This window comes from Rhinolophus sinicus, chromosome 2 (assembly GCF_057876585.1).
Source record: "Rhinolophus sinicus isolate RSI-liver-muscle chromosome 2, RSI-T2T, whole genome shotgun sequence".
Taxonomy (NCBI): domain Eukaryota; kingdom Metazoa; phylum Chordata; class Mammalia; order Chiroptera; family Rhinolophidae; genus Rhinolophus; species Rhinolophus sinicus.
The window spans coordinates 101,218,519-101,234,250 of NC_142502.1; the positions used below are offsets into that span (position 1 = coordinate 101,218,519).

Below are 15,732 nucleotides of genomic sequence, written 5' to 3' on the forward strand. Positions count from 1 at the left end.
GCTATACCCTAATTTACTCAACCATTTCCCTTTTGTAAGGAACTTAATTTGCGTCCTTTTGAAAACAAAAACACAACCCTTTATTGGAGACTGCTATGTATCCTTTTGCATTTGACATCTTTCTGAAATACCAATGTTCACTTGTAATCACGGCTTCTATCCTCTGCCCTGTTCTCTAAAGACCATCCTCAACCGACCTGTCCAGCTCATTTTCCACTGTTCCCAACGTACACACCTCATCATGCCAGGCCCACTTGGGCCAGATTTATCTGTGCCTCCACAGTTCAATTTAAGTCGTTCCATTTTCTTGGGGAACACCTTCTCTTTTCTCCTCCACCTGTCTAAATTCTATTCCGTTTTCAAAGCCCAGGCCCTTCAAACAGCTCTATGGAGATAGCCTATTAAAGAGGATATAAGAATAAAAATCAATGTGAGCTTTTAGGTTCTCTCTGTAATTTAGTTACCCATGCTATTGCTGTTGCTTCATGTTCTTTCTCTCTCTGAACTGGATATTTTTATTATTTTTCTGATTATAAAAGTAATAGTAACAAGACACAAACTCTGGAGCCATAAACAGACTGACAGATTTGATTACATATAATTTTGAAACCTTAATATGTCAAGGGACACCTACAATAAAATTAAAATATAAGAAACTATGAAAAAAAATTAAGGTTAATGTCCAAAATCAAAACAGAGTACCTACAAATCACTAAGATAAAAGGGAAAATGACCAAAGAGACAAATGGCAGAGTGCTGTGACCAGGTCACGTACAGAATGCCAGTGGCTCACCCACATGCCACGGTTACTTTTAAAAACCTCACTTTGGCTGATCTGAATACTTCAGCAGTGTTTTGTAATTTTCAGTGAAAAGGTCTTGCATATCTTTTATAGGATTTCTTCTGTTAGTAACGGAAATTTCACAGGGCACAAAGCTGCCTAAATCAGATTGGCCACGCATCACTGCTACGTGTGGCCAATTCTGGGGCAGTGTAACTTCTGGGTTGTGCCCTAAACTTTCTTTTCCTTCTCCCCTTCCTAGAAAATGGGTATAAATAGAGGCGTGGAAGCTGTCACCTTAGAACACAAGATTAAAGCTATGTGTTGAAGATGGCAGACCAAACAGGGTGGAAGAAATGAGTTCCTGCCACCCTGGAGCCATGTTAGCCCTGGGCTGCTTACACTTAAGCCTGTTAATCGAAGAGAAGTAAACAGCTATCTTGTTTTAAGCCACTATTATTTTAAGGTCTTGATTACAGGAGGCAAATTTATATCATCTTAACAAATCCAGGCCATGTCTATCAACATAAAAAATGCACATGGGGTTTGATCCAGCAACTCTACTTCTATGTCCCCCTCCTAGGGAAATAGTCACACTCCTACACAAAGGTATTCACTGCATCATTGCTTCAAATAGTGGGGAAAATGACCCTAGGGAAGTATCTGTCAGGACGGGAATAGTGAGATAAACCATAATTATCCGTATCATGATACAAAGCAGCTCCTGTAACAAATGAAGGACTTACATGTGTCAAGGTGGAAAGATATCTAAGACATTTTTAGGAGGAAAAAAGGAAAAAAGTAAGTTGCAGAAAAATATGTATAGTATGTCACTTCGGTAAACAGGAAAACATAATGTATTTATAATTTATATATGCACATATGTATACAAAATTTTAGAAGGCTAGGTGATATACTGTAAACAGTGGTTACTTTTAGGGATAGGAGACTTTCATGTTTTCTCACTATACTTCTATATCTTTCAAGTCCTTTGTTTTCAATTTTTACAGTAAAGTCTTTGTATGTTACCAGTGTGAGAGAACATTTTTTTTTTGAGTAATACACATCTGTGGGAGTTTTGTTTAGTAAAAAGTAAAAAAGCAGAAAATAAATTACCCCTAACTTCATAATTAAGAGGAAGCTACTTCTACATGTTTTGGTATATTTCCTTCTAGTCCTTTTTCTGCACATTTTACACAGTTGAAATATTTTCTCTACATAATTTTGATCTATTTAGCAATTATCATAAGCATTTCCTCTAATATTAAAAACTCCTGGTAGACATTATCAATGGCCAAACAATTTTCCATGATGCAGATGTACCATAATTTATTCTACATCTTTCTGTTTTGAGCACTTACTTCTAGTTTTCACTATAATGAAATTATAATGAACAGCCTTGCGCATAAAGCCATATTTTAGATTATTTCCTTGGGCGAGATTCCTAGGAATGAAAATTACTGTGTCAAAGAGCATGAACATTTTTAAAGTACTTAATACTCATCCAGAAAACGCATTCCATAAAAGTGCTCATTTCCCTGGATCTCCATCAGCACTGGATACTCTCAATAAACAAACTTTGTTAATTGCAACCTTTCCCTGAGGTCTCCAAGCCGGACTCCAAGCCTTAGGTCAAAATGGTGGCGAACCCACAGGAAGAACATAAGGAGAAAGCAATCAGGCTATGTGCTTTTTATCTGTCCACACTCTCCCAGTCCACGGTAAACAAACACCCCTTCCCATCACATCATTGACACCGAAATTCACTCAAACAGACCGGTTACTCAACCAGTCACTGATACTCATTCACTCTACCCACATGCTAACACTGCCTTTAAAAACTTAGCTGCTCTGCACATCTCCGGAGTGCTCATTTCTCACAGCAATGATCTCCCTGGGTTCTATGTTAGCCTCAGTTCTAAATCCACATTTTTTGTTCTTTTTTAAAGAGAACCTTCATTTTTATCTTATTTTTTTTAAATGTCATCTTATTGTCCCTTGGTATATAATGCTGTCCCCCATGACCTCTTGTCTCCCTGACCTCTGGCCCCTTTGACTCCTCTCCTGCTTCCTGTGCCTTCCCCGCAAGCACCCCACCCCCACCCAACCTGGGTGGGTTTCACCTTTTGAATGTACTTCATTAACATGTTCTATAACAAGATCTAATGGCAGATTAAATAACTACCACAATTTCGGAGTAGTGATGAACAATGTTTTGAGATACCTGAAACAACTTAATATGACACGAAAATACTTGCAATTCGCGACAAAGACAGGTCCCGCTCATATCACTGTGCTGTGTTGCCTAAGCTCATTATTGTACAAAATGCTAACTTTGAATTAGGAGTCCGGGAAAATAAAGCTATAATTAGTTTTCCATTCACACGCAGGGATCTCCTGCCTTCTAGATGTGGACTCTAGATTCCAGTCCCTTGCTCTTCTTGTGGCTGGTCCTTCTCTTGATCCACAGGGCAGCGCACAAGAACTCTTACACTTCCCTCCAGCGTCCAGTTGATCACCCAAGTGTCCACATTAACACTTAATGTTAAATTTTCTAAACTTCATTCATTGGAAAACTTTCCTTTTTGGACAAATTGCTTTTGTTGGCATAGAATCTCACTCCCACTTTCAACCAGCTTGCTGGGTGAGGTCAAATTGCTATCCTATTTCTTGAGGGCACACCTCATGGACTCAGAACCAGCCCCCACTTTCCACGGAAGGGACTGAAGGAATGATATCTGCTTAGCCTCACAGCACATAAGCAAGAAAATTCCAGGGCCCTGGAGACGCAATGGGACCCTTAGGGCTTCAAGTGATCCTCCCACTTGTCATCACAGCCAGTGGTTCCGACCAGGCTGCAAGAGCTGAAAAGACTGCAGAAACTCTTAGAAATACACGCACCCTAGCCTCATTCCTCAAGTTTTGGATTCTAAAGACCTGGGATGGGACCCAGCAATCCACACCTTTCACAAGCGTCTCCAATGATTCCCACAGGCAACCAGGTCTGGGGTTACCACTAGAGGAATTAAAAAGCTCCTGAAGGAATAAATGCACACTTGAGATGCAGGCCTAATAATGAGATCCCAAGAAAGGAAACCTCTAGACGTCACCCAGAGAGTGAGTCTCATTAAATAACGGTCAATCTTTAAAACAGAACACTCTGCAGCCAAGTTATTATTTTAATATTTTCAAAATTTTTACACATGTAATATGTAAAAAATAAGAAAATGGAGGAAATGATGTAGATCTATACTTTTTGACATTATAGAACACCCACTATGTTTTGTAAAGTGATAAAGAGAGGTTTTAAAACAAAGTATACACAATGGTTCCTTTAATAGTTATATACATACATGAATCTGTTCATATAGATTTGCGTAATGAAATGTCTGGAAGGAAATGTATCATCTTTGTGTGGTAAGATCTCAGGTACCTAATTTTTATTTTTCCTAATTTTTCTATAATGGTTACGTATACATACAGTTGTTAAACAAAAGCAACCAACAAAGGCGTGATCTCTCTAGAAGAGAATATCCTTTGTTGGGATAGGATCTACCTGTAATTTCTACTTCTTGTAGCCTTGCTAGAAGCCTGGTAGTAATTCCACCCCTGGCCAAGTTAATGTCTCCACCTTTCCCACTGGCAGAGGCCAAGTGTGAGCAACCACTCTGCCACCTGGTGGCTATGCCTAGGAATGCACACACCACCACCCCACATCCCACTGCTGTAACAATGCAAAAACCTGCCCAATACATTGATCAATTTGGGAAAGAGATAAAGAGGTAGAAACCAAAGGATCATGGCTCGTGGAAGAAAGTTAGTCACAAACCAGGTGCTTTTATCTAGAGGTAAAGAAGATTCCAAATTAATGGAAAGGGGCAATGGCTTTCACAAAAGAAAAGCTGGAAACGGCTAAAACAGTACAAAAGGGCCCAGGTACCTGCTAAGAATCCACAGATCCCAGAGGAAAAGGAATATGGCAGAGGAATTTGAGGTGTGTGTGTGTGTGTGTGTGTGTGTGAGAGAGAGAGAGAGAGAGAGAGAGAGAGAGAGAGAGAGAGAATTAGATAAGGGGCCAAGGGAGAAGAAGGGATAGTAGGTAACGGGTAAGGAAAAGGTCTAGGGGAAACTCATCAGAGAATGTCCAACAGATGGAAGAAGTGGAGAGCTAGAGGAAGAATATCAGGAGAATCACCATGATGATGGCAATACATGTATTAAGCACTCACTACATACCAGACAGGGCCCTGGATGCTTCACAGGCACTTGTAACTCATTTTATCTTCACGTCAGCCCTATGAGATACACATTACCTCCACTGTACAGATGAGGAGATTGAGGCATAGAGGTTAAGGAACTTGCCCAGGGTCACAGAGTCGTGCTGGGCTGGGATTTCTGGAGCTTGTGCCCATAACCATTATACAACACACAGAGGGCGCCAAAAAACGTACACACATTTCAAGAAAGGAAAAAAAGTGTATAAAATTGTAATACTCAAGGGCGGGCAGATAAATCCGTTGGTTAGAGTGCAAGCTCTTAACAACAACGTTGCCGGTTCAATTCCCACATGGGATGGTGGGCGGCGCCCCCCTCTCCCCCGCAACTACAGTGAAAACGGAGACTGGACTTGGAGCTGAGCTGCGCCCTCCACAACTAGACTGAAGGACAACAACTTGGAGCTGATGGGTCCTGGAAAAAACAGTTACTCAATTAAAAAAAAAATTAAAAAATTGTAATAATATATACCCATAACAAAATATGAATACAAATCTTGTGTATGCTTTGTTTTGGCACCCCTGGTATATACTGCTTGCATTGGAGTGAGAAGTGGGGCACAATGCAGAAAGAACAAGAAGTCATAAAGGAGGCCATTTGAAGGAAATCTGGATGAGTTGATTAATTTTACTCAGTGATAAGAGTCAAGCACAACCAAAGATAGGATGTATAATTGACAGGAAAAGAACTTAAAAGGTTACATGAAATATCTACTATTAAATAAGATACTGTAGAATCACTTAGCAATACTGGAACATTTTTTGCAAATGTAAAGTATATTCAAGCACGTCAAAATACTTTCCTAGTCAAGTAAGTACTTTAAAACAAATCCCGGGGCCGGCCCGGTGGCTCAGGCGGTTGGAGCTGCGTGCTCCTAACTCCAAAGGCTGCTGGTTCGATTCCCACATGGGCCAGTGGGCTCTCAACCACAAGGTTGCTGGTTCAACTCCTCGAGTCCCACAAGGGATGGTCGGCTCTGCCCCTTGCAACTAAGATTGAACACAGCACCTTGAGCTGAGCTGCCTCCCAGATGGCTCAATTGGTTGGAGCGCAGGCTCTCAACCACAAGGTTGCCAGTTCAATTCCTCAAGTCCCGCAAGGGATGGTGGGCTGTGCCCCCTGCAACTAGCAACGGCAACTGGACCTGGAGCTGAGCTGCACCCTCCAAAACTAAGATTGAAAGGACAACAACCTGACTTGGAAAAAAGTCCTAGAAGTACACACTGTTCCCCAATAAAGTCCTGTTCCCCTTCTCCAATAAAATCTTTAAAAACCAAAAACCAAAACAAACAAAAAAACCCAAATCCCTCCTGTTTTGAGGATCCATGAGGTAGCAAAACAATTCCCCTGGTTTCAATAAATTTTCAAAAAAATGCCCTTTATGTAAACTTCTTGAGAGCCAAACTTATTCACTGGTCTCCTAGGCTTCCAAGTATCTAGGGCATTTAGCAAGTTTCCCCTCAGAGAAAGCCATGTTGATTGCCCCTCAATGGCTTGTTTTGTTTATGTGTCTAGGAATCATGTTCTTTCTCACACCAGCCTACTTTCGGCGGGAAACCTTCAGTTTCCAGGGCTCACTCTGAACCCTTCTTCTGGGCAGGATTTAAACCGGCCATTCACTGGCTATCTGTAAAGATGAGGCGTGCGTTTGGGCAACGTTCCACACTCTCCCCCTTGAGTTCCTGCAGAAGGGGTGGGTGGATGCCATCTGGTTTAAGGGATGTATTTACACTTAGTTTGTTATTTAGGCCTGGAACGTCCCACGGGCTTAGCACTGTTTCATTTAATGACTCTGACCTGTCTCCTCTCCTACAAAAGATATTTTCAGAGTAGGAATCTCTCTAAGATTTTCTTCCGTAGGATGAAAGTAAAGGATTCTGAGACCAGCTGCTACTCTGGTTGAGAGTCATCAGCTGGTCCCCATGACTTCCTTGCCGGTTCCCATTTTATGTCATAAAAGGAATTGTGACTGCTGGTCCTTGGAGTCCCCTGGAAATCGGCTGAGACACCAGAGGCCTTGTGGGCACCTGCCCCAACATCTCTGTGGGGTCCCATGCTTTTCTGGGCTCCCACAGATGCGGTCCCAAGATGACTTCTTAGACTCTAGTGTGACCAGGCATTTATTTGCTCAGGTGCTGTTCTGACTCGGGCACACTTTTCCTAGATACACTGTTATCGTCAATAAGTGTCCAGGTTTCCTGTGGGTTACTTTATTCTGCACAAATTTTCTTTAAAAAAGAAAATATTTATTACAAAATGCAAAATGTCAGTGATACAAGAAAACAAGGCCACGAGCCCTGGCTGGGCTGGGGACTAAAGGCCAGGCTCAGGAGCGGGCCAACAGGCGGTGGTCTGCAACCTCGGGGAGATGGCCGTTCTCAGAGCAGCTGCTACCCACCCTTTACCTGCCAGCTGCTCGCTCACTGCATTCTCCGAGGCCTGGGTCCCTGGTGGAACTGAGATGGGAGAGCTCCCTCACTTTAAAAGTTTTAAACCTCCCTCACTATAGAAACTGTAAGTCTCTTTTCCCTAGTTTCTTAGCTCTTTAGCCCCTGGTCTTAATCACTCTTCTAATCAGTTTCTAAATCCTAAACTAAGGATTGCTCCTGGCCTAAGTCACAGAATGTGGCTCACCCCTGCCTAATAACTACTTAAAAGCCTGTGAGCTATACTCATTGCAGCCCAACATTCCCCCAGGCCATTCCAGACCTAACTCTTGGGTAAATAAACGCCATCCCAGAGATGGAATGGGTTTTAACACTCCTCCAGGCCAGTCCAGACCTAACCCCTGGGTGAAATCAAGATAACTGGGCTTCAACTCCTATCCTTGGAGCCAGCGCTTTTAATTTATTAACTAACATCTGTTTCTCCTCATCTAGGGGCCATTGGGATACGAATTATGCTCCAGTGAGGCTTCCAGAGCACCCTGACCAAGGCAGACATGAGACCCCTCTTCTTTATTTAAGAACAGATAGGGCGAGACTTTTGTGAATCCCCCAGTACGTAGGGACAGCTCTACCCGCCTTCTCGGCTTGAAGCAGATACAGAAGAAGAGACCTCCTGTCCCTCAACTCCCCACAGAGATTTATGGGGATCACGTCTCTCAGGGAAAACAAGGCAGGCAGTTAGAGACAGGTAATGGGGTCTCTGCATTCCTGTACGTCCAACACAATCTATGGGGACCACCGCCTGGAGACCTCCCAAATCCTTCCCATATCTGCCCTAAGCGTTAGCCACTGTAGGGAGACTGACAGACCATAAATTAGACTGGTCCTGTGCAGTAAAGGGCCACCTCGAACTCCATGTCACCCTGGCCGCATTATACCATCATATTATCATACATAGGTCCAGACATTCATTAATATCATTATAACAGACTGAACTCTGGGAAGGGACATGCGCAGTCTAAGAGGGTGAGGTAATTGCCCCTTATCAATCACAGGTGTCAATCAAGCAGTCTGGCTCCCAGGGAGGAACAGCCCATCCCAGAGAATAAGACAAAACCCCAAGGCTCCCATGAGCCACTGCCTCTTGAGCATTGAGCCCCCCCTTGAGCCCTGCCTTTGCGGGGGCAGCTGCAAACCCTTTGGGGTGTATCTTTTCTCCAAATAATGCCACCTGGAGCCCTGAGCCTTGAGCCACTTTTCTCAGTGCTCGGCCTGCTCCTAATTCTTTGGAGTGACTATCTGTTCTCATAAACTTTCCTCTCATTGCTTCACCTCTGTGTCTCGTTCAATTCTTTGCTCGAGACGCCAAGAACCGGGACACCGTGTCAAGGAGGGCCCATCCTTTGGTAACAGTGGCGAGTTTCCCAGTTCTCCTCCCCAAGGCCCGGGTTCGATCCCCGGTGTGAGAGCCAAGCCCGGACATCTCCCAGAGAAGGGCCCCCCTCTCTGGTAACATAATGTGCATCTCAAAACACTGGGAGAGGGATCACAGACTTAACCTTGATGGGCCTTGACGACCTTCATGGACAGGCCAATTAAGGGGGCCGTGCAGCAGTGCGAATGTGGGTATAAAAGCTTTGGTCACTGTGATCTCGGGCTCGCTCCCTGAACCCGGGCTCGCCCCCCTGAACCCGGGCTCACCCCCCTGAACCCGGGTTTGCCCCCCCTGAACCCGGGCTCACCCCCCTGAACCCGGGCTCGCCCCCCTGAACCTGGGCTCACCCCCCTGAACCCGGGTTCGCCCCCCCTGAACCCGGGCTCACCCCCCTGAACCCAGGCTCGCCCCCTTGAACCCGGGCTCACCCCCCTGAACCCGGGTTCGCCCCCCCCGAACCCGGGCTCACCCCCCTGAACCCGGGCACGCTCCCCTGAACCCGGGCTCGAACCCCTGAACCCGGGCTCGCTACTCTGAACCCGGGCTCACTCTACTACCCTCAGTTCTAGTTTTGGTGGAAGCTCAGGGTCACTGCTGGAGTAAGACCGAAGATCTTGTGCGCGTGCATGCTCAGCAGTGTCAGGAACCTGCTCGTCCTCTTCGCCCACGGTCACAGCCACTCCCCAGAGCTCACAGAGGAGCAGGTTAGCTTCTCAGGGCCCCCCCCCCCCCACCGCCGCCTACCACTGCAGAACCACTTGGTCTGTACAAAGGTCCTGTGCGCTGTTTTCCTAAGTGCCCACAATTTCGCACAGCAGCTCATGTTCTTCTAAACATACACGGAATTTCTGACTTTTGGAGGTGTTTTCTTCCTCTCTCCCAGCAGCTCCTCTTGTTTGGTTGTGTTACATGGTGGCACACTGACCCAGGGGCCTGCCACACTCACTCACAGAACTCCCCCAGATTTCCTGTCCTGGGTGTGACATGGGGAAGTCTCCCCCAAAGTCTGACGCCCACACCTGCCTCAATGGTGTTCTCTACCCGGGTGTCAGGAAGAAGAACATGTTCTCCAGGGACCTAACTCTGCGGCTTTCCCAGTCTGGCTTAACCTTCCAGGCTCAGCCCCGGCCCGAGGGCAGAAGCTGGCAAGTGCACTCCCATTGCTATGATTTTGTTATTTAACATCGGACTGTACACCCCTGGGACTCGGCTGCTTTTGGGGTGGGACCAAGGCATCCCTCCCCATCCCATCTCCAAAGAGCTGGCAGGGCAGGTCAAGGTCCAGATATTACAGGGCCAGGCTTCAGGGCTGGCTGTTGATGTGACAAAGGAAGGGGGTCCAAGTTTCCCTGATGTAGAATCAAGCCCAACCCCCTTCCCAGGGTCTTCAGCAGCGCTCTCCCCTCACCTCCTGACACTCCAGCCACCCTGCCTTCCCTCTGCCTCCTCCCTTCCTCAGCACCTCAACCTCTCACCCCTGCAGGGCTGTTCCTCTGCCAGGAAATCCCTTCAGCAGACCTCTGTGTGGCTGGCTGCAGCGGCCTCTCCTCTACCTCCCCATCAGGGAGAAGAACCTAGCGCAGGGCAGGCCGCGGGCAAGTGCTGAGAAGGGCCTGCTCTCTGTGCAGCCTCACATCAGAGCAGGGACAGCTGTCACATGCGCGGCCCATTTCCCTGCAGAGTCCCTTTTGCTTCCCTCCTCCTTCCAGGACCCGTAACAGCCTAACAGGCCCCCTTGGGCAGGTACAGCCTTCCTCAGGCTCACAGCTGGGGGAGAGAAGCCCCCACTCCTCCCCCCGCAGTTCACAAATGCACGTGGAGGCCCTGCTAGTTACGAATTAGGATCTCATGTCCAAGGCCAATGTCAGCCTATCTGACCACCACTACAGCTTCCCTTTAGCCAGGAGGGTTTCCTACCATCACCGCTCACACCCCAACACTCTCAGTGCTGCACAACCCCTTGCACCGCCACCACCTCGCATCTGATGAGCTCTGTGACTTGTCAGCCCTGAATCCTATGGGTTACACTGTTTTCTTCAAGTCTCCCAGCTGCCAACATCAAGATCCTCACTTGGCACCAAGATTCAAGTACAATCACTTACTCTTCAGTCTTCCCCTGTGAGAAAGGAAGCTTTCGTCCATTTTGATTCGGGCAATTTTCACATGGTCAACAGTCTGTCTGGTGGGTAGATTTCAGTGTTGCTGCATTTTCCTCCACCACTTACCCATTTACTTTCCTCCCCACCCTTCAATGGTGGCCTCATGACAAACTGAACCATGTGCCCTTCTCCTACCTTGGGCGCCCCTGTAGTCCTTTTTTTTTAACTTTTAAAATGTGATATAACTTGCATACAGTAACTACACAAATCTTAAGTGTACACATGGATGACTTTATATGTACCAGGGGTGTCAAAAATATGTAGAAAAGTGGACACTTTGGTCAACGTTGCTCAAGCAGTAGTTCCCCGTCATCAGAAGTGTCTGGACGCTGATGGGAACCACTCTGGGCACCTCTTGTAACTGCAGACGTCAAACGTGACTTGTATTCATCTTTTGTTATCGGTATATAGTGAGTATTACAATTTTAATAGTTCTCCTTTCTTACAATGTGCATATATTTTTTGGCACCCTCTGTACACAGAAAACCACCCGGATCAAGGTGAAGAACACGTCCTGCCCCAGAAGGCTCACGCTCCTCCCCAGTCAACACTCCCCACCAACCACTGACCTCAATCAACATCAACTAGTTTTGCCTGTTCTTGAACTTCACATAAATGCTTTCCTACTATCTTATTTCCAAAGTTATCATGACACGTCCAAATAATTTTTAGTGGCAAAAAACTAGCTTAATTAACCAGGGCTCCCTGGAGAAACAGTTGAGTCCAAGACTGGGGCAAAGAAAATACAAGACAAGCCTGGAACATCTTTTGGTGCCAGAAAGTAAGAAAGTGCTTAAAAATGATGGGGCTGAAAAGGTACCAGAACCAACTTGAACGCACACCACAGGGCCAAAGCTGGGACAACAGGACCAGCAAAATAAATAATGACAATTGGGAAATCCATAAAGTAAAATAAATACCCACGAATGTTACATTGATATAAATATTTGAATAAGAAATGGAAGGGAAGGGACAGCTCTTCCTTAGAGTAGAATGCCAACTAACAAGTATAGAAGAAATGATGAAAATAGAAAATCACCACTAGGCAAATATCACAGTAAAGATTGTTATAGGCAAGAACCATTAACAGATGTTAGTGGGTGAAAAAGAACGATGACAAACAAGGTAATTACATAGTATCAAAGTGTCTCCCCAGAAGATACTTATTAATTATCAAGGGGAAAATAGTAACTTTACAAAAGTGGAAAAGCCTGGTAGACCCACCAGCAGTCACGAGATGTGCCAACACCAGGCACCATGTGACAGGACGTCCTGCGAGGGGCACGTCACCTCTGTGGTTTCTTCTCTGAAAGGTATGACCCTCCATTTTACCACGAGAAAATGCCAAACACCCTTCCATTAAGGGACACTCTATAAAATAACTAACCAGTGCTCTTCAAAACATTTGAAAATGTTGTCACGAAAGACAAGGAAAGACTTGAGGAACTAGCCCAGATTCGTACCCTGGTCCAGAAAAAGAAATGGAAAACCTGGTGAAATTCACATAAGGTCTGTAGATTAATAGCATTTTATCAACATGAGTTTCCTGGCTGGTTAATTGTAGCATGGTGTGTAAGATGTAATATCCAGTTGATAGGGGTGGGGAATTCTGCACTATATTTGAAACATTTTTGTAAGTGTAAAATTATTTCAAAATGAAAAGTAAAGAGAGAGAGAGAGAGACACACATATACACAAACCCCTTTAAAAACCTTGTTGGGGTAGAATCCCTCATCTCCGGCTCCTCCTGAGTCTGACCCGCTGCCTTTCGTGGGCAGGTGGCTCTGAGGCCCAGGAGCTCCCTCAGGGCTGGGGGCCATGCTTGGGGCTTCAAGACCGAGGCCCAGAGGTCCTCTCTGCTCCGGCCACCTGCACTCGTGCCCAGTCAGTTGTGGTCATTAGAGCACCTCCTTCCCACAGACACGCATGAGGTTTCCAGCCCCCTGCGTAGGAGAGCACGAAAGGGCATCAGGATGGCACAGGCCCTCCTGGCAGTGGGAAGAGAAAAACCCAGGAGCCACAATGGTGGGAGATCAACAGCAGGACCTCGGAGGACTTCTTTTCCAGTTTCAAAACCACCAGTTTTTTGTTAAACATTTATTTTGTGAGAAGAAATCCTGCCAGCAATTGTCAATGAGAGGGGAAGAGTGGTGAAGGGGCAGGGGAAGTCTTGGGAAGAGGAAGAGGAGGAGGAAACAGATCCCTGCCTGTGAGAAGTCACCATGTAAGCATGGATTCCAGGTCTCTACCACTTATTCCCTGGGTGATCTTAGACTAGTTACTTAATCGTGCTGTGACTCAGTTTCCCCATTTGTAAAATGGGGGTCGTAACTATAACCTCCCTTGTTGGACTGTTCAAGGATTAAATGAATTAGAACAGGAAAGCATTTAGAATAGTGTTCAGAACATCAAAAGTGCTAAGAATTAGTTATTATTATATTGAATCTTACGAAATTGCCAATATTTGACCATTTTGACCTATAAAAACAATTTCATAAAATGCAACCTATCATTACCATAATTATCCTATCATGCCAGTGCAGGCTACAGGCCAGCATTACTGAGGTCTCCTCTACCACGAGAGGCTTGGCCCAGCTCTGCTGGGGGTTGTCATTTCCAGCAGCCCGTGGCCCAGAGGACCGGGGCTTCCTGCCCTCACGCACCCGTGCAAGGACACACCTCCAGTTCCCTTGCTCAGGTCTCAGGAAGGAAGGAAACTGTGAAAGTGATCTTCTCACTGCCTGTTTTTGGCCCCCTCTCCCAGGCAGCGTGACTCTAGGCAACTGCTGGGCCGGAAGAGGCAAGCAACTGTCCTTCTGGGGGCTCTTGCCACAGCTGGGCACTGCCCTTTGCCCCTGTACCCTCTGACACCTCCTGTCCAGCCTCAGTTGTTCACCCAGCTTGGTAGTTTCACCCGGGATGGGCCGAGCATGGTTTACTCAGGTAAGTCAAAAAACGCTCAGACGGGTTCCTTAAGCTCTGTCTTCACTTTACTGCTTCCCAGACTGAGGAGTATATTGCAGGGAGCAATACTAACGATGATAAGTTCACTGTTTTGAGGGCTATATGCACAGTACACGATGCTAACCACTTCGTGTGTATTAATTTGTATAATTTTCATAATGGCCCTAAGAGGCAGGGATTCTTATCCCCATTTCACAGGTAAGAAGACTGAGGCATAGAGAGCCAATTTACTTCTTAAGGGTGCACACCCAGAAAAGTGGCAGAGCTAGGATTTGACCCCAGGCAGACCAGTCCCAGAGACTGTGGCTTAACACTGTACTATTCTGCATAGTCTCCAACTTTAGAAGGAGTCTCGCTGCTTCCCGACACCCTCCACTGGCTCCCCTCACCATGGGTTCTTCTTCCCTGCTTTTTAAGGGTGATACATGGCTGGTCTGCTGAAACTGCCACAAATCTAACTTTCATCTCTGCGGTTACTTCACGTGGTTTTCCTTTGAGTCACTGCAGCTTTTAGCCCCAAACTTCTTTCTCCCAGGCTAAGCCTGTTTGACTTTCTGAGATACCCGTATTCATTGACAGAGCTTCCTTTGCAGTGATTTAAGTACAGATGACCCTTTTCTCTGCAGAGGTCATGGGCCAGTGTCTCACCCTCTCAGACAAGGCTCTTGTGCCTCGTTCCTCGCAGGTGGGCCACGCTTCTGTCTCCTAAAGGACATCTCCTGACTATCCTAACACGGCCAGACACATTTGTTTGCTTTCATTACTCACAGAATTATAGAGCTGTGGGGCTGGGAGAACTTTGCAGATTATCCAGTTTCACTGTCCATTCTACTTTGTCTAAAAGAAAGAGGCGAGGCTCCTTTGTAAGTAGGACTAACTGAGGTGCTAGCACAGCAGCTGACAGAAAACCCCCTTTTATTCTGTAGGTTATTGTAGAAAGACCGCAGATCCACCAGATAATCGAATATGCTACCCAGTAAAGGACATCTCTATGTCTAACGCAATTTTAAAATCATAGACTGTTGTCCTAGGCTGTCGAGACTATAAACTGCTAAAAGCCATTCCAAAAATCACCTCCACATTCCCTGAGTTAATCCGGGAAGCACTGTTATCACACGTGACAAGGCCTTCTGAGCCTGGCTCATGATAACTAAATCAGATGCCACGCTCTCGATATCCTCAACCACATTATCAAAACTGGTAGCTCCGCCGGCACGTGGCCATCGCCGCCCCGTGGGCTCATTCATCCTCGGACGTCACACATGCTGTTGTTGGCAGCAGCCGTGGCTCTGCATCAGCTGCCTGCGGCCTTGGCACCACAGCCAGCATCTACTCACAGAAGCCCACTCTTCCCTTACTTGGCTCTTCCAAAGCCCTTACTGGGGCAAGGCAGGTCCTGACTCTCCATCGAGCCGCTGAACAGGCTTCCGCTTTTAGCCACCACCTAACACACAGGGATGACGTGAGATGTTGCTGCTCTCGAAAACACCTATGTTATTAGTTAGAACTTAGAAAAACAGGCAGCCTTCTCTGCCTCTCTTGCCCCTGCTTTGGAAAGAAATATATGCCCATTTAAAACAAACAACAGCCCCCCGTTCAGAATGTGCCAAGCAGAAAAACAAAAACTGCCCCAGAGATGACGGCCATGAACAACCTCAGGCCTTTCTCTCTGTAGACTAGAGCCTGGCAATCGCTCTCCTCACCCCCCAGTTCCCATCCCCAGGGCTCCTG

General features: G+C 46.2%; 1 protein-coding gene across 3 annotated transcripts in view; it reads right to left on the reverse strand.

Moving 5' to 3' along the window:
- TBC1D22B (TBC1 domain family member 22B) overlaps nt 1–15,732 on the reverse strand; it is a 73,656-nt gene that overhangs the window by 2,410 nt on the left and 55,514 nt on the right. The gene's annotated exons all lie outside the window — the stretch shown is intronic.